Source organism: Spermophilus citellus (assembly GCF_964194105.1).
Source record: "Spermophilus citellus genome assembly, chromosome: 3".
In the NCBI taxonomy this organism is placed as follows: Eukaryota; Metazoa; Chordata; class Mammalia; order Rodentia; family Sciuridae; genus Spermophilus; species Spermophilus citellus.
The window spans coordinates 142,643,965-142,666,937 of NC_138184.1; the positions used below are offsets into that span (position 1 = coordinate 142,643,965).

General features: G+C 39.6%; 1 long non-coding RNA gene across 1 annotated transcript in view; it reads left to right on the forward strand.

Annotated features, from left to right (window-relative positions):
• Positions 1-22,973, forward strand: part of LOC308643926 — a 115,657-nt gene that overhangs the window by 52,207 nt on the left and 40,477 nt on the right. Inside the window, exon 2 of the long non-coding RNA XR_014020851.1 lies at positions 15,863-15,952. This is a non-coding gene — a long non-coding RNA (uncharacterized lncRNA). The remainder of the gene's footprint in view (positions 1-15,862; positions 15,953-22,973) is intronic.

Here is a 22,973-nt window from a genome sequence, read left to right on the forward strand (position 1 = left end):
TTTCTGTAATTATTTCATTCAGCAGGTTACTCATTCCCTTGGTTTGAATCTCTGTACCTTCTTCTATCCCGATGACACGTAAGTTTGGTTTTTTTATGTTATCCCATAACTCTTGGATGTTTTTCTCGTGATTTTTTACCAGCCTTTCTGAGTTGGCTAGACTCTTTTCAAGATGATATATTTTGTCTTCATTATCTGATGTTCTGGCTTCTACTTGCTCCACTCTGTTAGTGATACTCTCAATTGAGTTTTTAATTTGGTTTATCGTTTCCTTCATTTCTAGAATTATTGTTTGATTATTTTTTATAATCTCTATCTCCTGATAAAGATGCTTAACTTCTTCTTTTATCTGTTTATGTAATTCATTCTCAATGTGTTCTTTCGCTGCTTGAATTTGTTGTCTCGTATCCTCTTTAAGGTTCCATTCCATCTGTCTAAGGTGTTCCTTGAGTTCTTTATATGACCATTTTTCTGATGACTCTAGGTCCTCCTGAATATTTAGGCTGTCCTGCATTGTTTGTACTCCTTTTCTTCCTTGCTTTTTGAAGCTGCTCATGTTACTTCTTGTTCTGTTTGACTGATGAGTTACTGTTTACTCCTATAAATTTATTAGATGCTTGGGAGGAAAGGTATTAGAAGGGAAGGGAAGAAGTCACTAAAGAGAATGAGAGTAAACAGGTAGAATTCAAGGAAGGGGGGATAAGATAATTGAAAAGAAATGAAAAGAGAAGAGAAGAAAAAAAATAGGAAATAAAGAAAGAAAAAAAATTAAAAAAATAATAAAAAAATTAAAATTAAAATTAGAAGAAAAAAAATTTAAAAAAAAATTGTAAAAAAAATTAAAAAAAAAAACAACAAGAAAGAAAAATTAAAATGAAAGAAAAACCCAAATCAAAAAAAAGAGAGAAAAGAAAAAAAGAAAAAAAAAAGAAAAAAAAACTAATAAATGCAGTCTTAGAGTTTGATTAACTTCTCTTCCAGGAGGTGGCGCTGTGCCCACCAGCCAAGTTTCTCCTGTCAATATGCGGGAACCAATCACTGTACAGCAGCTCCTCCCAGACTGGGTGAGTCTGCAATCCTGAGTGCCTAGGGCCTCCTCTTGTGTCTAGTCACTTCCCACTTTTCCTCTAGCCAGGCCCCTCTCACGGGTGCCGCTCACCACAATACTGGCTACACGCCAGGTCTGCTGCTCCCGGGAGCCCTGTTTTCATGAACGACTGGGCACACTCTCCCTTTTTGTCATTCCCTCAGACCCTAAGTTTGTAGAGCTTGGGGCTGAGAATCCTCAGCGAATTTTACTTGCCCTCCGGTAGCCACACCCCCGGTAGCTGGTGCAAGAGACCTCAGCTGTCAGCACTGGTGGGAGCGGTAGTTCCGCGCCGCATGTCCCGTGCCACCTCTGATTCCCTAGGTCTGGCTATCATGCTCACAGGAGAGCTGGGAGGGGCCCTTATGGGAGAGCTGGGAGGGGCCCTTAAGGTTTCCCCTATGTGTGGAGAGGGAAGGCTAGGGAATTACACACCTGTAGCCGCAGGTTTCAATGAAGTTATCTCCTCCGACGCAGTCTGATGACATCAGATCTGTGCCATGGTGGTATCTCTTGCAAATGGCGACAGTTCGTTTCCCTTTGCCGGGCGACCAATGCAACGGGTGGGTCCTTCCTGTCTCTCCCAAGCCCCGTTTCAAACCTGTGGCCACTACCTATGAAGGCTCGGTAGGCATTTACCTCCGTAGGATGAGAAGGGCTGACCAGTTGTTTCAGCCGGATGGATTAGTGCTGAGTCACAGCTGTTTGTCTGCGGGAAGCAGGCGAACGGGAGCTTGAATTCAGCTGATCCGGGCTCAGAGTGTGTTCTTAGAGGCCCAGACTGTTCGCCCCAGATCCACGTCAGCTCAGCATTGCCTAGTGATCCTGAGCAAACAGATTTAGGTTGTTTACGACTCCCTATGCCTGCACAGCTGAAGAGGTCAGAGACTTGATCTCTCTGCGCCTGCCGCCATGTTGGAATCACCAACAATGTTTTTTTATTATTGAATGTTAATTGAAGTGAAAAGAAAAACACTATCAGGAAAGGCAATCTAGATGTAGTTTATGTATAGAAGACAGTTCAAAGAATAAAGAGTAGGTCAATGATAAAGTTGTGAATCTGCTTCATGGGAGGCCATCTTTATATGTAACTCTTATTTGATTGAAATAAAATCACAGTAAAAATATTTAATTATTTTTCTGTCTTACATTCTTTCATAGCATCTTTATTAAGATCCTGGGCTGGGGCTGTAGCTCAGTGATAGAGTGCTTGCCTAGCACTTGTGAGACATTGGGTTTGATCCTTAGCACCAAAGCAAAGATGTTGTGTCCGCCGATAACTCAAGTACTTGGTGCATGCTGGTGCAGAATGACTTGCTACTGCAGGTCAAGGGCACAGGCGCCACTGGCTCCTTCAAGCTCCATCGCCAAAAGCAGGCGGCCAGCTAGTGGTGAGCCCCTTTTCCGTGCCTGTGGTGCACAAACCCAAGAAGCCGGTAGCAGGCCGCGAGCGGACCCCTGGCCCACCAAGAGCGCCGCAGCAGACAAGCACGTGCTCCCGAAGGCCGCTGCCACCACGGACAAGGGCAGCAGCAGCAGCAGCAGCAGCAGCAAGGCCAAGAAGGCAGAGGCTGGGAGCAAGAAGTTGAAGAAGGCAGCCAACCCCAGTGTCCCCAAGGTGCCCAAGGGCTGAAAGTGAGCACCCCGGCCCCACACGCAACAACGTGGAGGGAGACCGTCCCCGCTGGGCCACGACCTCACCTCCCCTAACCCACGTGCTGCTCTGGCCTCCCAAGTTGTCATTCTTATTTAGTCAACTTCATAGATAAATCATCTTATAAAAAGCAACATGTGTGGTGAGGAGATTCAAGGATACCCGTCTACAGGAGGTTGTCTTCATCCATGATCGTAAATAAATATGTCAAGTAGGCAAATGACCCAGGTGATCCTGAATCTTCCTCTCTGTAAAAGTTAAGTCCGGACAGAGTATTCCTTGGACTCCCTCTGAGGTGAAAAATTCCCACACTCGATGCTTCTAGCTGGACTACCAGGGGGTAATCTTGAGGTTTTTCCAGATCATCTTGATGTTAGCAAGACTTCTTAAGTGCTTTAGACCCTGAAAAATGCCCAGGGGAATATACACCCCACTCTGGATCTGATAACAGTCACTTCCCGTCCTGTTTGCTAGTCTTTCTCCTGGTCATCCACAGAGATTACAGGTATTGGTAACTTATTAATTCTTGCATTCAGCAAATATCATCCAGCCCTGGCTCCTTTGTAGGCACATAGTCTAGAAGTCAGAACAAGGGTATGTGGGCACCCTGAGTCAGATAACAATTTGGAGCTCAAAGTTGGTTAATAATTTAATAGCCTCAAATTATATTCTGGAAAATTATGCTTCTGTGGGCTGGGGATATGGTAGAGTGCTTGCCTTGCATGCACTTGGCCCTGGGTTCAATCTGCAGCATCCCAAAATAAAAAGAATTATGCTCCATATATTAGAAAATGACAAAAGAATGTTCACCAAAAAGAAATGTCTTTCTATGTCACTCAAAGGCAAAGACTACTTTATATTTTACAAACTTAATGGAGAATTGTATGGCGACCCGAGTTAATTGACATCATATTTTTTTTATTGATTTGTTTTAGAGTTGTATTTAGAAACTATCAAAACTGCCCTCCCCCACAAGCAGCTACCCCTGACTTGTCCCTACATGACTGTCCTGCAGATTATAGTTTGTTACTTTTCTTTCAGTAATCAATTGCCAAATGAAATCAGAAAGCATTTTAATAAATAGATCACTATAACACCGAATTTTTCCCCCTGGGTTCCTAAATGCTTATTTTAAGGTTTTTGTAATTTTTCTCTTTGATACTGGAGATTGAAACCAGGGCCTTGCATGTGCTAAACAAGCACCGTATCACTAAGCTGCATCCCCATTCCTGTTTAAATTTTTTAAAAATTTGAGCTAGGATTGTGCTAAATTGCCCATCCTCCTGCCTTAGCCTCCCAAGTAGCTGGGATTACAGGCATGCTTCACCATTCCTGGCCTATTGTTCTTATCATTTTTATAAGCTCTTCAACACTCTTGGTGAAAAAAAAAATTAGGTAGAAATTAACTATCAGCTTAATTAACATTGGAACATGTCTATGTTTAGATTGTTTATATTTTCTCCTTACTAGATTTAGGTTTTTAGCAGGGGCAAAATCTTCCACACATATAATACAATATGTAAGAATTATGTACCTCCTTTCACTAGATATTCACCATTTTCTATGTAAATCAACATAGTGAATCATATTTTCTCAATAGCTTTACATTATAATGCCAAATCAGTTTTGTTTACTTATAAATTTATCTACAACTTGGGGCTTTGCTGTCTTCATTTTGGGGCCCTCACCCCTAGATATTCTTTGCACCTACAGAAACTGTGGTAGTTCCAAATTTAAGAGTATTTTTCATGAACCTTGAAAAGAATTTTTTTGGTAATAACATCTAATCTGTCCCTTCCATCTGTTTTGTACATTCAAACTTTCCATAACTTATAGTTTATTAAAATGAGGCATTCCCATAGATACATGACTTTGAGGAGGAATGTTTTGTAGAAGTCTCGAAATGAAGAGGTTATGGTTTCACAATAGAAACATTTTAATCACTGAGATTTCCAGGTGTAAGACAAAGGATCATGTGCCTGTAATTTTGCTTCATGGAGACAAACTAATAAGACACAGATTTTATGAATATTCAACGTAAGTTATTTTTCTGTGAAATAAAAAAATAGTGCTTTTAGTGATTTATTTTTACCATTTAGTTCTGCCAATGGGGAATAAATTACTATGGAGTTCATTGTGAATCCCAAATCTACAACTCCTCCTTAGGTGTACCTAAACAGGGAGAATTTCAAGTTCTAATACCCCATAGAAAGGAAGTCTTCAGTATTTGTCTTAAATATATTTCTGCATTAGTCTAAAGGAAATAAGATTTCACTAAATAGTTTAGCTAATTTTTCTGCTTCAGAAAGTCAAGACTTTAAATCAAGGGTCATTTACTGTGATCTTGTATCATCTTAAAACTCAATCATAATTAATTTGCTTTTCCAAAGTTAATAGAAGAGCAAGCCATTCTTACAATGAGACCTTTGCTATTTAATGCTGTGTTCAAAGTAAGATAGAGAATTAGGAAAGATAAGGATCCTTTTTATGAGCTACTTATCAACCAAGAATGTATCTTTTCTTGGGATTGCTAAGGTGTGGTTGAAGTTTAAATGATTTGCTCACAGAAAGAACTTTTTAAATACATAGAGTAATCTTTGACCTTTGCTATATTGAATCAACAGAGTACAAGAGTCACTTTCAGTAAGTTTTTGCTCTTCTTTAAGAATGTCAGAGAATTTGGGGTGGAAAACATCATTAGGAAATCCATGTATACCCATCAAGGCTCAGTATTTTATTTTTTAAAAATTTGTTATTTTGTAGATTTATGTGTTCATAAATATCAAATTTTGATGAGTATTAAATAATAAAAATTACTCTATTGCTATTATCTAGATATTATGATTAACATTTTATGTAAATCACGAATTTATTCTTTCATAATAATTATGGGAATATTTGTAGCCATTTGGAAAAAGCAAAAAAGCAGCCATAGCCCCACACTAGAGGAGGACCTGGAAACAGATAACACGTGATTTGATTACATGTGACATTTAGGTTATAGATTTGGTAGCTTTGATGTTGATCAAATGTGGGGGTGAGGGAAATGGAGGGAGAAAGGTATTTGCCATGTATCTGGCTTGGATTCCTGGGAGTTGAGGTTGGCATTTACTGAAATTGGGAACAGAAGTGGAGGAGCAGTTTTAGGTTGAGGGAAAAAAGAGCCTTTTGATTTGTTGTGTTGAATTTTAGGTGGCCATTAGATATTCTAGCAAATCTAGAACTTATTCATGGGAAAACAAACTTAAGGTCACATGGTCAGGATTTGAGACAGGGTGGTCTGGTTTCAGATTCCCTGCTCTTGACCACTACACTATACTTCTTCTCAAATCTTGGGCATACTCTTTTCTGAAGAGGTGGATTTTTTTTTTTTTTTTGGTACCAGGGATTCAGGGGGACTTAACCACTGAGCCACATCCCCAGCCCTTTTTTTTTTTTGTATTTTATTTAGAGACAATAAAATAAAATACAAAATACAAAATAAAATACAAAGTTGCTTAGCTCCTCACTGAGTTGCTTAGTGCCTCACTGAGTTGCTGAGGCTGGCTTTGAACACATGATCCTCCTGCCTCAACCACCCAAGACACTGGGATTACAGGTATGCGCTACCGTGTCCAGATAAGACATAGATCTTGAAGAAGATCTTTCATATTCTTGAAGAAGATCCATTCATATTCATACTCTCTCTCTCTCTCTCTCTCTCTCTCTCTCTCTCTCAATGGTGCTGGGAATCAAACTTGTATGCCAGGCAAGTGCTCTACCACTGAGATACATCCTGAACCCAATACCTATTTTTATTTCTTTCTGTAGGACATGGGTATTAATTCACCAAATTCCACTAACTGCTTGCTTGATCCTAGGCAAATCATTAACCATTCAGGTCACTGTCTCCAAACAGAAGGAGTTGGAGTAGGTCAGTTTGGGGTGTATGAGAGGAGGTAGTTCAGGAAGAGAAGAACGTGAGCAAACAGGGTTTATCTTAAGAATGTAAGGCTTGTTCACCTTCTGAAAATTAGGCAATGTAGATTTTCATTGGAAAATAGTGACATGATCTTATCCACAGATGCAGAAGAAATTTTCAACAAATTCAGTATGTATGATGATAAAATCAACAAACTTGAAGAGAATTCTCTTAACATGATAAAAGGCAACTACAGCTAAATCATACATAGTGGTGAAAAGTACTTTGCCTGAAGATTGGGGCAGAGTTTAAAATTAGAGCAAGAATCTCACAACTCTTGTTTAAGAGCATAGTTAGTGTAAAAAGGAAGGATAGGAAAGAAATAATAAAATTCACACTATTTGCAATAATCAAGGCTTTCTACCTCTGAAACTAAAGGAATGCACAAAAACAAAACAAAATGACAACAATGGAAAAAAATCCTTCTAGAACCAATAAGAAAATTTTGAAGTCTTCAAGTCACAGGCTGCCACAGGCTGTAATATTTTTACATAATATTAACGAATAACTTGAAGTTGAAAGTTTAAAAATCACATTTATCAACAGCTCCAAAACCCAAAATACTTAGTTATAAATATAACAAAATATTTGCAAAATCTGAATGCTGAATCACTAATGAAAGCATTCAAACACAAAGAGAGATATTGTGCTATTGTTCTGGAAGACTAAATATTGTTAGAATATTAATTCTTGTCAAATTAATCTATTGCTTTATTATAATTCCAATAAAAATACCAGCAGAATTCTTTTTTGTTATTGACAATATGATTCTAAAATTTATATGGAAAAAATCAAAGGAACTGGAATAAACATATTTTAACTTTGAAAAAAAAGTTGGGACATTAATGCTACCTGATTTTAAGATCTACATGAAATCATAGTGACAAGTTAATGTGTTATTCACAAGAGGATAAAAAAAGAATATAAATCAACCAGCACAATACAGTCCAAAGGTTCATTCTTACAAATAGTTCCATTATTTATTCATTTATTGGTATAGGGTATTGAACCCAAGGGCTCTTTACCACTGAGCTATAGCCCCAGTCCTTTTTTTATTTTTTATTTTGAGACAAGGTCTTGCTAAGTTGGTGAGGGTCTCACTTTCACTCAGTTACTCAGGTTGACCTTGAACTTGTGATCTTTTTGTCTCAGCCTCCGGAGTTACTGGGATTACAGGTGATTGCCACTGTATTCAGGTCCAACTTATTTTTTGACAAAGATGCAAAGACAATTCAATTGAGGAAGCACACTGTTTTCAGCAGATGGTGCTAGAACAATTTGAAATATATATATAATATAATATATAACATATATGTATATATGCATGTATATATGTATATTTATATATAATATAAAAAATTATGTCAATATGTACTTCATATCACAAGCAAGAAGTAACTTAAATGGTACATAGATCTAATGGTACATAGTATAAAACTTTTAGAAGGAAAAATAAGAACAAATGTTTATAATATTAGGTTTGTCAAAGAGTTCTTAGATAAGACATTGAAAGTCTAATACATACAAGAAAAAAATTGCTGAATTGGAATTCAGAAAATAAAATACTTTTGCTCTGTGAAAGATATTGTTAAGAAAATGAAAGACAAGCTACAGAGTGGAAGAAAATATTTGCAAATCATATATCTGTCAAAGGAATTATATCCAGAATATACAAAGAACTTTCAAAACTCAAATAGAAGAAAACTATAAATAAATAAATAAATAAATAAATAAATAAATAAATAAATAAATAAAAATTGTGTGTGTGGGGGGGTGCCCACGAGATTTGGACACTTTACCAAGATATATATATATATATATATATATATATATATATATATATATATATATATAGTAAAAAAACATATGGAAAGATGTTCAACATTATTAGTCACCAGGGAATGCAAATTTAAACCACAGTGATAAACCTTTACATGTCTTTTAAAATGTTACTACAAAAACTGACAATATCAAGTACTGGTAAAGAATTCCCATACATGGTGAGAACATAAAATGGTACACAAATTTAAACATGTACTTGTTCTATGTATTTACTTTAGAGAAATGAAAACTTAGTATCAGACAAAAAGCTGTACTGAAATAACTATAGCAGCATTGTTCATAACTGCAAAAACCTGGAAACAATCCAGATACCCTACATTTGGAAATGGGTCAACAAACAACGGTACATCCACTAAACTGAGTACCATCAGTCAGCAATTAAAAAAAAAAAAACAGAACTGTTGACACTCTCAGCATGGATGCATTATGATAATCCTGAAGTATGCTAAGTGGAAGAAATAAGGCTTAAAAAGTGGCAGATGGTAGGATTCCATTTATAAGACGTTCTGGAAGAAACAACACTATAGTGAAGAAATAGTATCAGTGGTTACTAGGGTTTGAGGGACCAGAGAGGATTTGACTATAAAGATGCATGGTGGGGAAATTTTCTGGAGAGTGGGAACTGTCCTGTTTCCTGATTAGCCTGATTAGAGTGGTTGTTACAACATTCTGAATTTGCCAAAACTCACAGAACTGTACACTGCAAGAGATTTTAAAAATTAAAAAAAAAAAAGTGTTAGTATTGGGAATTGAATACAAGGGCTGACACAGTCTATGCAAGTGCTTTACCACTAAGTTACATCCCCAGCCCCTCAAATGGATTTTATGATATGTAAATTTTAAAATATTTTTAAAAAAAATAACGGGAGATTGACAAATAAAATAAAATTGACTTTAAAATGGTTAAAAATCTTCTGTCTGTAAAAATGATCAAAAGGCCTAGATACAATGCAGATGAAATTTTCAAAAAACGGTGAACATTTGCAATGCCCCGTGGGCAGAGGATGGGCACGTATGACCCCTAAATGTTGCTCACAAATGTAAAGTAACCAATCGCCCATGCACCAGTGGTCCTTTAGGGGCGCATTACTTCCAGAGACCACTAGAGGCAGCACAGAGGCCCTCCAGTCAAACTCTGAAGACCTCCCGTCAAACCCCGAAGAAGAGCAAAAGTCAGGACAGCTGCCTCCCCCACCTTTGGATTTGTTTGGAGGGCCAGCTTTGCAATCCACTGCCTTTGATTAATTCACTCACGTTGTGGGTGGCAGATAGAATGGGGCGATGTGACCGCAGAAGCATTCTGTGGGTGCTTGAGGCGGCGTAAGCTTGGGTGCCTGCCTGGGTTGCGGGGACCCTGCACTGAGGAATGGCGTGGGTCTCGGTCACTGTTCAGGGTAACTGGTGGAATGTGGACAGGGAGTTTTGGGGGAGGGATCATGTCTCTGCTCAGCTCCTTTGACTGGTGCCTCCAGATTGGAAAACAGAAAAATGACATGGGACAGAAAATCTGAAGAGTACAAATAGGAACTTGCTTAGTGTGGCAGATTGTCTAAGTGGACTGAGAAAGGTTGAGGGAGAGAGGCCATCGGGACCAGAAGAGGACAAAGAAACGGCAATCCCATACTTTATTTCCTCCCTCCCTCCCTCCCTTCCTTCCACCCATTCTTCCTCTCTCCCTTTTTCCTTCTCTTGTGATGGGAACTCTCCACTACACCCCAACCTCACATTTTCCCTCTTCTTTGTGCTTTTTCTGTATTCTTCATTCTTTTCCTCCTCTCACAACTAACTAGTGAGCAGAATAATAAATATTTACTGAATGTGACAGAGAGGGATCTGTGAAGGATGATATATTAATTTCCTGGGTCTGCCATAACAGATTAGCACAAATTTGGTGGTTAAAGCAACACAATTTATTTTCACAGTTCTGGGGGCCATCAATATATTGCAAGACCACACTTCTCTCAAGGCTCCAGCAGAGACTGTACTTGCTTCTTCCAGCATCTGATGGCTCCAGGCATTCCTTGAGCTATGAATGCCTGACTTCAGTCTCTGCCTCCCCAGGAACATGTCCTTTTCTGCCGCTCTCTGCATCTGTCCTCTGCTTACAGCTGGGAATAATTATGCAGAACCCACTTGGATAATCCAGAATGAGCTCATTTTAAGATTCTTTTTCTAAAATATTTTATTTTTTAGTTGTAGTTGGACACAATATTTTTATTTATTTATTTATTTATTTATTAAACATTTTTTTTAACACAATGCTTTTATTTTTATGTGGTGCTGAGGATTGAACCCATGCTAGGCGAGCACTCTACCACTGAGCCACAACCCCAGCCCTTTATTTTTATTTTTATGTGGTGTTGAGGATGGAACCTTGCACACGCTGGGCGAGCAATCTACCACTGAACCACAACTGCAGCCCAAGATTCTTAATTATAATTGTAAAAATTCTTTTTCCAAGAAAGGACATATTCATAGGTTCTGGGGGTAAGGATCTATCTTTTGTGGGGGGACTACTATTCAAGACCTTATGGATGAGATTCCAATCTCCAGATAACATTCAATTCTCACTCATTCAGTAAGCCAAATAGTTACTGGGATGAATGTTACCTAACCTCATACTACAACAGAACATGGAAGTCTATTGGTACTGTACTTAGGAAGCTGACAATCTCACTGCAGATCCACAATAAATTCTAAAACAAACACCAGCAACAGAACCACACAAAATACCACCCTACAAAAAAGGTAAAGAATAAAGTAGTAATGTAAGTTTAATAATATAAGCTGGATGCAGTAACACATGCCTGTAAACCTAATGACTAGTGAGGCTGAGGCAGAAAGATAAAAATTCAAGGCCAGCTTCAGCAACTTAGCAAGACTCTGTTTCAAATAAAAAAAAATTAAAAAGGCTGGTTTATCGCTCAATGGTAGAGTGTTGCTGGGTTCAAACCCCAATACTGCAATAATAATAATAAGAATGTAAATGTGGTTAAAAAGAAACTAGTTGAATAAATAAGACTAGCACATCTCATAACTAAAGAACAATTTAACCAATAGTGATGGAAAAAATGGACAAAGGGTAAGAACAGAGAGTTTATATAAAAATCACAGAAAACATGCTGTAGCTCAGTCATAGTAAGAAAAATGCAAATTAAAACTCTCTGAGATACGTATGTCTCAGAGCACAGACAAGTCTTACCTAGTAGGTAGCTAAACATCCAAAAGTTTGATCAGACTCTCTTGGTGAGGCTGTGGGGAAACAGCATTTTCATACATTGCTTGTGGAGTGTTTGGATACAAACTTACAGAGACAATTTGACAGTATCTGTATGATTTTTCTCCAAAATTGTAAAGTATATGTTCTTTGACCCAACATGCCCACTTTTAAGATTTTATTTTACAGGGTGCAAAAGCTGTGTTCGAATTATTGTGTGAAGCATTAAGGAGCAGAAAGCTGGAAGTAACCAAAGATGCTGTAACAGGAGGCTGGGGTTATGACTGTTGGTGGAGGGAGGGAGCTCTATGGACTGGAGTACCAGGAAATCCTTACAAGGTCCTGTGACTCCAACTTTCCTTCATTGTCCTTAACTGTCACTCTTCTCAAACCACCGTCATCTTCCAGACAGTGAGTGCTTCTCTGCAGTGCTGTTCTGTTTCTTGCCTCAGCTTCTCCAGCAGCCGTCAGTATGTCGTGGAAAGATTAGCTAAGGAGCACACTGAAGCAAAAGCTCACTCTTACCCAGAGGTGGTGGATGTCCAGTTGACATAAACAGGCCCAAATTCAACACAGCCAGTACAGCCATTCACTGCCCACGAGGGGATACATGGACCAACATGCAGTTACTCGGCTAGACTCAGAGGAAACCTGCCTGCACTGGGCACCACAAGCCTGATAAACTGTGGGTACCCTTTGGGGGAAATGCAGGGGCATATATTCACAGCACACACAAACACACACACACACACACACACACAACACACATTCACTCACTCACTCACTCTCTGTGAAGTTCAACCAACTAAGGAATGAAATTGATTTGCCAGGAAAAGCTTCATCATAAGTTGCAGCATTTCAATATCTTTGTGTTTCTAGACTCCAAATCTGTCTCTAATCTCAGAATGGTTCAGGGGAGAATGAAGAAAGCAAAGATAGGAATTCCACAGACTCAGCCTTTTAGCAACAATGAGCAATAAAGTCTTGGGTGATCACTGAATTTCTTTGAGATTCTATTTTTTTTGCTCAACAAAATGAAAGTTACCTTTGGCAAACCAGTTAGCTTAACAAACCACACTAAAACTTGGTGGCTTAAGACACCACCAATTGAATCTGGGAATGATTCTGCAGGTCACTAATTTGGACAGGGCTCAGCTGGGTGGTTCTGGTTTCATCTAGACATTCTCCTGCATCCTCAGTTAGTGGCCGATTTGGCCAGTAGCCACATAGTAGCAGGGACAGCTCATCTGTCTCTCCTCCTACAGTGTTCTCTCAAGTTGGGATAGGATACTGAGAGAGTAGAAGGCCCATTGAAACCTAGATTTGCATTAGCAACAGAATTGTGTCACCCCAAAATTGATATGTGGAAGCCCTCACTCCCTGAAGTGACTGTGTTTAGAGTCAGAGCCTATGAGAAGAAAATAAAGTTAAATGAGGTTATAAGGTTGGACTCCTAATCCAATACGACTGAAGAAGAAGAGACATCAAGGATCTCTCTCAGCCTATGCACAGAGGGAGGGATGCAGTGAAAAGGCAGCCATCTGCAAGCCAGGGAGAGAGGCCTCACCAGAGCTCAGCCCTGTGAGATGTTGATCTTGGATTTCCATTCTCTAGAACTGTGAGAGAATAAGTTTCTGTTGTTTAATTCACCCAGTCTGTGGTTGTTATAGCAGCTAGAGCAGACTAATACACATGGACTAAATATCAATTCTGTCACATTCTTTTGGCCACAGAAAATTCTGAGACTAAACCCACAGACTAAGCATTGGGAAACAGATGCCACATCTTAAAAGGGAGATCTGCAAAGTCACGTATGAAAGGAATGATAATCTAACACTGCAGTCTTTTATGGATCCCATAAGATCATGCAACGTGAAAGTGCTTCTTGAAGTGTCAAGCCCTATGGAATGTCGACTATGATTGGCATTCTGGCCTGCTGTATGGCAGCACTGACTATGTCTTCCGTAGCAAAACAGAATGGGAATGTAGATGTTTCTACATGGCACATTTCCCCCAGGGAGTTCCCAGAAAGGCCTGTAAACCTTATGATTAACCAGAGAAGCAGTCATGGTTCAGTTGGCAACATTGCTTTTTCATAGCTAAAAGAGCCCGAAAATAAATATTTGAAGGAGTGTCCCATTCAGTGAATTCAAAAAACAGGAAGTCAATGGTCGGATAAATAGAAGAAAGAAGGGATGCAGATCACGTTGGGTTTGAGGACTTGCCATCCATGCTCAGCACTTCCCCAAAAGACCAAGGGAGAAAGTGGGAGGCAGCCACCTGTGGGCAGATCTTTAGTTTCAGGACTGAACTTCCCATGGATCCTAAAAATGGGTCAGGGTTCAGCAGACTTCCTTCACAATAGGTGGACTATTGAGGAGGAGCACACCGTCATCACCCTTGTTGACACAGAATTTACAAGGAGCACTCTCATTCCCTCATTGACAATTGTCATATAGAGAGGGAATGCTGTGGGAGCAGATGCCTGGCCACTCCCATCTGAGAACAAGGTCGGTTTACATGGTGCAACACACTTCAGTGAATCTTTGAGAAGTCAAAGAGATTGAGAGGTTGACTCCAGACCATTATTGTTCTTATCACACTGTATTGTAGGGCAAACTTAAAGTCCATTTTTTTTCTTTTCTGTATCTATAGCTTAATTGTCCCCAGTGGGGGCACTGAATAATTAAGAGATTGAATGAACTCAGTAAACATTTGGTGAATAAATAAGTGAATATATCAGTGAGATAGTTAGGGCTTAAACTTATGCAGTCTGTAAAGCACTAATAACATCTTTGTCCTTTGCATGTTTTTGTCTCTGGGTCTTCTGTGTACTCAATGGATAGTTGTTGAATTGCACTGAAATTATAGAATCCAGAAATGAAGTATTACATTACAAAAATAAGACAACTAAATGGCCCTACAATTAAAGGCTGCAGTGGTTAAAATTCTATCCTTCATTCCTGAGAACCCCTAACTCTGAGACTCTGTGGATCAAAAAGAAGTGGCTTCCTCTGAGTACATTATGGGGCTGATAGTGTTGACTGTGGCAGGTCCAGGGACAGCCTCCTTTTCTGATTGCATCCAATTGGGGAAAGTGTGGGATGCTAGAGTACTTCCTTTCAGAACTCTTTTTTATTTAGTTAGTTTTGATACCAGATATTGAACCCAGGGGCACTTAATCACCGAACCACATCATAGCCCTTTTTATATTTTAGTTGGAGACAGGGTCTCACTAAGTTGCTTAAGGCCTCACTAAGTTGCTGAGGCTGGCTTTGAACTCACAATCTTCCTGCCTCAGCCTCCCCAGCTGCTGGGATTACAGGTGTGCACCACCGTGCCTGGCTTCTTTCAGAACACTTGGGCCTCTTGAATCCCCTATTAGGCTGTTCCCCCTGCTCTGTGTCTGCCTGTGCTCTCTCTCTCACTCAACCTCTCAGCCTCCCCATGGAATCCCTGAGAGCTGGCCTCAGTGTAAACAAACAGAATACATCCAAGGGTGAAGACATGAGTGGTTGCCTTCCACCAACCCACAGCCTTCTGCAAAAGCAGCCTGAGACAGGATTCCTGTAAAATATGATCTACCAAAGCCCAGGAGCCTTGAAACCCTCCAGAGAACAGCCAAGGAGCTACCTGAACCCTGCCTCACTAGCCACCCTGATTGACACTTCCAACCTTCCCGCTGCCAGATGCCCATCCACTGGGTGGAGATAGACAGCTTGAGCAAACCATGTGGGCTGTGAGGATGAGGCTGCTTCCTGGCCCTTCTCCTGTCTCCAGGATCAGAAATGCAGGGAGAATGGTCATTCCCAGGGATTTAGAGGTTTTATAACTGACAAAGTGCTATCCCTGTAAATACCCCAAGCCAGCCCCAGACATTCCTGACACTTACCACTCCATTTTCCCGCAAGCTGATACCTCTTCATGTCTCTATTTCACCCTCCTTTAGGGGTGTATGGCAACAGTTCAAATGTATTCACTAAATAATCCCAAGCTCAGGATCCACTCTTGAATGTAAAGATGACAGCCCAGAATCCAACTCCCCCTCTTGGTCATTACAGGGCCAAGATATGTAGTCTTTTTTCTTTCTTTATCTCCTAGATCCTCTCCTGTGTTACCTGTCCTTGAAATTTTGGAGCAAAGACATAATCACAGTTTTCCAAAAGGCAAGCTTCTTGGGATTCCTAGGAGGTAGGATCTCTAAATTCTAGATTTCTTTTTTCCTCTAGTAGGAGGAGTGAAACCCTGAGCCTCGGGCTTGCAGGCAGGTGCTTTGCCACTGAGCTATATCCCTAGTCCTCAGATTATTTTCAAAGGAAACCACTGAAATAATTCCTTTAGGCACTCTCAACTCATTACTCAGGAGTGAGAATCAAAGCAGCTGATGTTGCTAGGGGCTTCTAAAAGGCTGCGTAGTTTCTCTGGTCAGAGGGCTCTGCCTGTGCACTTGGTTTGTGCAAACCCTGAACTGCTGCTACATCCTCCACTGACTGACAAGGCAAAAGGAGCCAGAGAGGTGATGTAACTCCACCCAAGTTCCATTTACTTATGGTTGCTCAAGCGGCAGAAGTATCCTCAAAATCATTGAAAGTCTGCAAAGGAAAAGCATATGTGAAGAGTCCCAAACACGAGGCCCTCAGGAACCTGACCCCCAGGAGGGTTCCTGGGCAGGGGGTGGAATGTGTTCCAAGACCTGGAGGTGGAAGAGAGAGCAGTGGTCAGTGAATTGAAAGGAGCCTGCTTTGGCTGCAATGGAGAGTGGGAGAAATGAGCAGAGGTGGCCAGCCAAGAGCCTGTGAAGCACGGACAATGAGTTCAGAGTATCTTGAGGGCGCCATCTCCTAAGAGGATATCAAACAAAAGGAGATGTTATGAAATGAGATAGGCTAGCCTGAAGAAGTACCCATTTCCTCCCCTGCTGTCTCCACCCATCCTAGCAACGTTTCCTAGGGTGTCTTCATCCGCGGGGTTCAAGTCATTTGGCGATTAGAGCATTCATTTCTGTTGGCGCACCGTGGCCAGTTCTGAAAGATGGATTTCCAGAAACTAATACTGATGGGCACCACAGAGACATCTCTACCAATAAGTGAGTCATGGCTGTGCCCTTTACAATAAGACTTAGGGGGTTGAAGGAAGAGGGGACCTGCTTTGAGCACTCTGTCTTAGCCCAAGGGGCAGTGCTTTCTCATTGACCTGGATTCCTGTGTCAACCTGTTAGGGTCCCCTTTACTTCTTAGTAGCCAATCCCTTGTTACTTCAATCCCTGTTGTGGATAATAGTTCTTTATATTAAATACTCCCTGTTCAAATTACTGTGTGGTTTCTTTCTCCTAATTGGACTCAGACTCTTACTGATTCACAATCCTCAGAATTTTTTTTCTACCTGTCAAATATAGCTGCTTCCTCAGAGAAAAAAAAGAAGGTGGCCCTTCTAAGATCTACTAGCCAAAGGATCAATGGATCCTTGTAGATTAACTAGGAGTTCATGAAGGTACAGAAGGAATGAGCATTGCCCCTTAAATTTCCCTGAGCTTCATACTTAAAGGGCAGGGAGATGTGTGACCATATCCATACAATATGGTTATTGATGGTGGGTAAACAGGTTTGAATGTATTCCAGTTAAGCCATGGGCAATGCCAGGAGAAGGGAGGCTTGTGACAGTTAAATGGTCTCTAGTAAGCTTTCTGTCACTGTGACAAAATACCTGAGATAATTGACTTAAAGGAGGAAAGGTTTATTTTGGCTTATGGTTTCAATCCTTGATTGCTTAGCCCTGTTGCTTTTAGAACTGTGGCAATAGAGAATATCATAGTAGGGAATTTGTGGCAGTAAAGGTTCCTCATCTCATGGTAGCTGGGAAACACAGAGAAAGAAATAGGAATGGGCTGGGGTCCCAAGAGCCCCTTTAAGGACATGCTCCCCAATGACCTTCCTTTCACTAGGCCTCACTTTCTAAAAGTTCCACCACCTCCCAGAAGGTTGAGGACCAAGCCTTCAACACGTGGGCCTCTGGGGGACATTCAAGCTCCAAACTGCAGCAAATGGGAAGAAACTCTTGGGTCCTGAAGGCTGATTGAGGGTTTTCTGGGCAGGGGGTGGGGATAGAATATGCCAAACAGAGTCAACAGAATAGACAGAAGTCTGCAGACCTGACAAGGCAAAACCCACTCTGGGGGAAGTGTCAATCATATTGAATGGCTGGCATGGATGCTTGGCCTTATCCTGTAGGATTTTAGACAGAGGATAAACAAGAGTAAAGAATTGGGTGTGGCCAGGCCCCTGTGCTTTAAAGGGATGCATTTCTCACCTAGGATGGCATCAAAGGGAAAGAAAAAATTGAGTTTAAACAAGAATACACAATCAGGTTTTGGATTGTCCAAGAACTAATGAACTAATTATAAGAAGCAAACAAAATAATAGTTATATATATATATATATATATATATATATATATATATATATATATATATTTTTTTTTTTTTTTCCCCCAGTCCTGAGGATCCAGCTAGACCTTGCACATGTTAGGAACTTGCTCTCCCAGTTAGCTACAACCCGAGCCCCAAAGCACACTTTTTTCAATGATAAGACACTATAATAAGAAGTCATTGCTGTGATTTTGTTCTGAACATGATTGAGGGGGCTCAATGTTCCTATATAGCAGGATTACCTCAATTGCTGGGTCAAACAACGGCATGATGGTGGCAGTATCTGTATCATAGTGTATATTTCTTGGCCTTCCCTCCTGCCTTCCACAGCTGGAGCCTTCTGTTTTAAAGTAAACAATGAGCACTGTTGGAGTTAACTTTTACAACCAGTTGCTTAAAATAGCAGCATACTAAAAGAGAGCTCTAGTGTTGGAATATAAACTCCATCTCTTTATTTTATATAGTAAGCAAACGCTCCAAGAGCAAATCAGAGAGGGGACTAGAATAGATGTCTTACGTAAGTGCAGGCGTTTTCCGCTACCAGCCTCGGAGGGTGAGAATTAACAATTATGTTTATCGACTGACTGTTAGAAAGAAATGTATAATTCAGGGTGCTTGTAACTCAGAGGAAATCCCTTAAAAACAAAACAAAAAAAAGCACAGGAGGCTTCATATTGGTCCCAACCCTCTACTCAACAAGCAGGTCAGTCTACTCAGGAATAGAGAGCTTCAACTTCTTCAAACTGACTCTTTCATGGTTTGGGGCCAGAAATTTTTATCTCCTGGGTAAACAGTGTGTCCCACACCCCAGAGATAAAGACACTCCACTCTGGATCTTATTGCATGAGGTTATGCTAACAACTCTGACATGATGATTATGAGCCTATCATTTCAGCTATAGAACAATTCAACCAAATTCCTTGCTTTGCATATTTGTAAGATTGCTTATATTCTGCCATCAGTTGGTAACAGTTCCCAGCTGTTACCCCTTCTATTCATTCTATTAAAATGTTTGACCATCCTCTGCTGAGGTAAGTCCTGTGTAGTTTCCTGACATTCCATCTTTTAGTGGTAATCTTGGTTCACCATGAAGGCTAAGCATCCCATGTTCCAAATCTGCAGAGCCATCTTTTTACAAAGAGGTTGGCGAAATGCTTGTGGTGCCTACAGCAGGCTGGGGAGAGCCCCTGGGCCTCCTGGTGCTTCATCTTCCACTTCCCTGAACCTCAGAAAAAGGCATGCATAGAGGTAAGGTGAGATCAGGGCCAGGGAGTACAGAGAACAGGTGAGAAAAACTGTGCTGCAGTGTGACAGCCAGCTCATTTATGACAAAGTTTGACTTGGATATTACACTTGTTCGAGTCTGGTTTCAAACCAGTTTCTAGTTTGAAACAGCTTCAATCCCATTGGTCAGGAATCTAAGACAGGAGGATCGCGAGTTCAAAGCCAACTTCAGCAAAAGCGAGGTGCTAAGCAACTCAGTGAGACCCTGTCTCTGAATAAAATACAAAATAGGGCTGGGGATGTAGCTCAGTGGTTGTAGCTGGGGATGTAGCTCAGATGTAGCCTGTGAGTTCAATCCCTGGTACTCACCTACCCGCCCCCCCACCCACCCACCCAAAAAAAGATAAACTTGAATTTATTCCAAGAAAGAATCCCCTAAATTTTTGTACATCTAAAATAAACTCCAGTAATAAAATCAACTTCTAGGGAAAATAATATTCGTTCTCTTTTTTCATAAAAGGTCTGTGATCCCTGGATATGAGTTTCCATTCACTTATTCCTTTCTGGTTTGCCTTTTATTTCAAATCCTTCTTGCTTATTTTTTATCCTTTATTTATTTTGAGTTATCCAAACGTTCTTCTCTACATCTCAAGAAAATAATTTTTTTGACAAAGTTTTAGCCAATGCTTATTAGGTTTATATTTCCCTTCTAAGGTCTGGCATTGCTGAATTCACATAATGTTTAAAAAAAATCCAGATGTTAATACTGAACAGGACCATCCTAACTGCATATGCAAGATTGAGTTTGCGCTCTTGAAATGCAAGTCCTAATGGGATGAACAACCTAAATACAAACACAATGGGACATTCAGGTGCACTGTAATATGAGTCACTGCTCAGCCACTAACTTTACAAGCAGAGTCAATGAGGTAAAAAGTACCCTGTGTATATAATTATCATGGTTATAAGAGTATTTGGCAAATAGACCACTGGATTTTTGTTCTTTTTAAAAAATATCATTTGGAAGCATAGCCTTGAAATCCCTCTAATGTTTTCCAAATCTGTGAGTAAAATTTCATTTGTAAATGGGTTTAAAGAAAATAAAATTCTCTACACTAATGAATTCTGATTTTAACTCAGCAACATTTTCTTTTTACGTACTATAAATTATCTCAAAGTTTAAAAGCTTTAAGAATTTATAATCATTATGGGAATGGAATTAATTGTCTGTAAAGCACATAAATCCCCTGCAAGACACTTATTCAAATTATGTTATCTTATTATCCCACCAATTTCTCTTGGTTTCCCATTTCACTGAATTGGGATTAAATCAGTGTATTCTTCCCACTGCATAATTTAGGACTGTTTTAAAACGATGTAATTACAAACCTCAATGGCAGATTGTGAATTGCATTCACTGTCATAACTGCCATTAGCATGGTTTTCTTTCAGAGCAGTGGGGTAAAGATGTCATGTTAATAAGTTCCACTATTCTGTGTCTGCCATTGGATATCTGCAGCAACTGGAGACTTGGATGGGATCCAAAACTAGACACGGAAGCTGGGAAAATGCCAATGTTTTGTGGATTTAGAGGAATTTTGAAGAAAAAATTTAAACAATAAAATTGTTGATTAAAGAGTTAGTGTAAGATTTTAAATTAGCCAATTGCAGACTTCATTTTATACAAAGGTATTTTACTAATCTATTGGCCTTCCTGAAGAGGGAGAGAACATTTTGGATAGTTACCTACTCTAATTTTCAATGGAACAAAATTAAAATACCTTATCAAGGTTTTCCAGATCCTTATTTGACATCTGCTGCCTTCTCTCCCTGCCCACAATCCCCTCCTTTACCAACTGCTTGTCCACTGCAAGTTCTCATTCATCAGAATCTCAGGGCAATAGACCCATTTAAAATTAATGTAAAGTCTTCCTCATCCAGAAATTCCACCTAGAGGTGAATTTGGCCACATACTTTTGGGTTCTAAATGTACAATAATAATAAGAAAAGTCCTTATGCTTAAGAAACACAGAGACACAAAACCACCACAAAACAAAACACTCCCACATGCTTTTTCTTTTAATATAAGGTATTTATAATCTCCAGGTAAACAATTTCCTCCAGAGTTAAGTTCTTTGGTATGTGTAAACTCTCGTATCAAATGGTTAACTCTATTATTCTGCTGGTACTCAATATTGAGTCATTAATTTAAATTCCTTTTAGCAATCCTCATCAAATTTCTTTGTTAAATTCCCTAGAACAATCAACATGTTTAGCTATTTCATAAATTATTAATTGGACAGAAACAAAATCCAGCTTCCCTATATATACAAAGTGAGCAGCTTGTCATTGTCTAAAATGACAAAAACATGATCAATGTAATTTCTTTGGTATGCATTTCTGGGTGTTTAAAAATGAACTGAATTGTAGTGGGAAAAGATCTTGGTGCCTCTTAACAACTAAAATAACTGTCCTGTAACTTGCTGAAAGAAAGTCCTATTCATTTACCTTTCTTCTTGAAGTTCATAATAAAAGCAAACCTGCAGATTTTAATTAAGAATATTTAGGTTGATAGATCTAAAGACTTTGAAATTAGATAAAGACAGACTTTAAAGAAATAAGCTTTAGAAGGGAAAGGATTGGGGCTGGGGCGGGAAGCAGCTTTGTGCAAATGAATGAATTTAGTCCATTTGTTCAAATACTTTCAGAAAATTGTTGGTAGGGTAACAGTGAATACTGAAAAGGATATATTTGGATTTACTCTATGAAAATGCACTGAAGTAAAAGGAGAATTGAGGAATAATGAACTGATACCTCCCTTCCTTGAATGTGGTTAGTAAATTGGAATATCTGGCTAACTGGTTCCAGTTCAGATGTTGCTAGTTTCTGGAAAAGTTCTCTTCCCTGCGGGTTTCCTTCAGCAGCTGCTATGTTGTGTGGCAAATGATTAACTCTGTCACCCCGGACTTTGCATGCCTGCTTTTAAGTATGATGAATTTCTGTCTTGGAATGGAAAAAAAAAATACAGAAGTCACCTTAAGTCTTACAATGCAACAATTTTAATAATCCACACTAAAATATGCTGTCCGGTTTTGTAGTTCCATTTTTGAAGCAATAGTGCCTCATTTTGAAAAGCTTCTACTTACTGCTTCTTCCCTCCCCACCCCTTCACTTAAGGTGTAAGTCTATGGAAGTATCCCTGAAGTGCATTTCTCAGGCATTAAAAACAGCACTGAGATCTGATATTCACGAGCAAGTCTTCAGAATCTTCAATAAGAGCAGCCTTCCTCATTTGAGGGCTGCAGAGTTCAAGTTCAGCTACTTTCTCTGAAAGAAGGCCCCCTCCATCACTCTCACTCCCATAGATGACAAGAACAAGGGCAAATGCCCCAAAACAGCTCCTTGGAAAAAAATAATAATTATGCCAACTTCCTCAGAGGCATGTATCTTCTCTTACCACAAATAAATACTTAATGCATCTTTGAGTCATGAAAAATTGAGAACTCAATTGACACTTCAATTTCCAGAAAAATAAAATCTTGGAGGCCTCGGGTGAATATTATG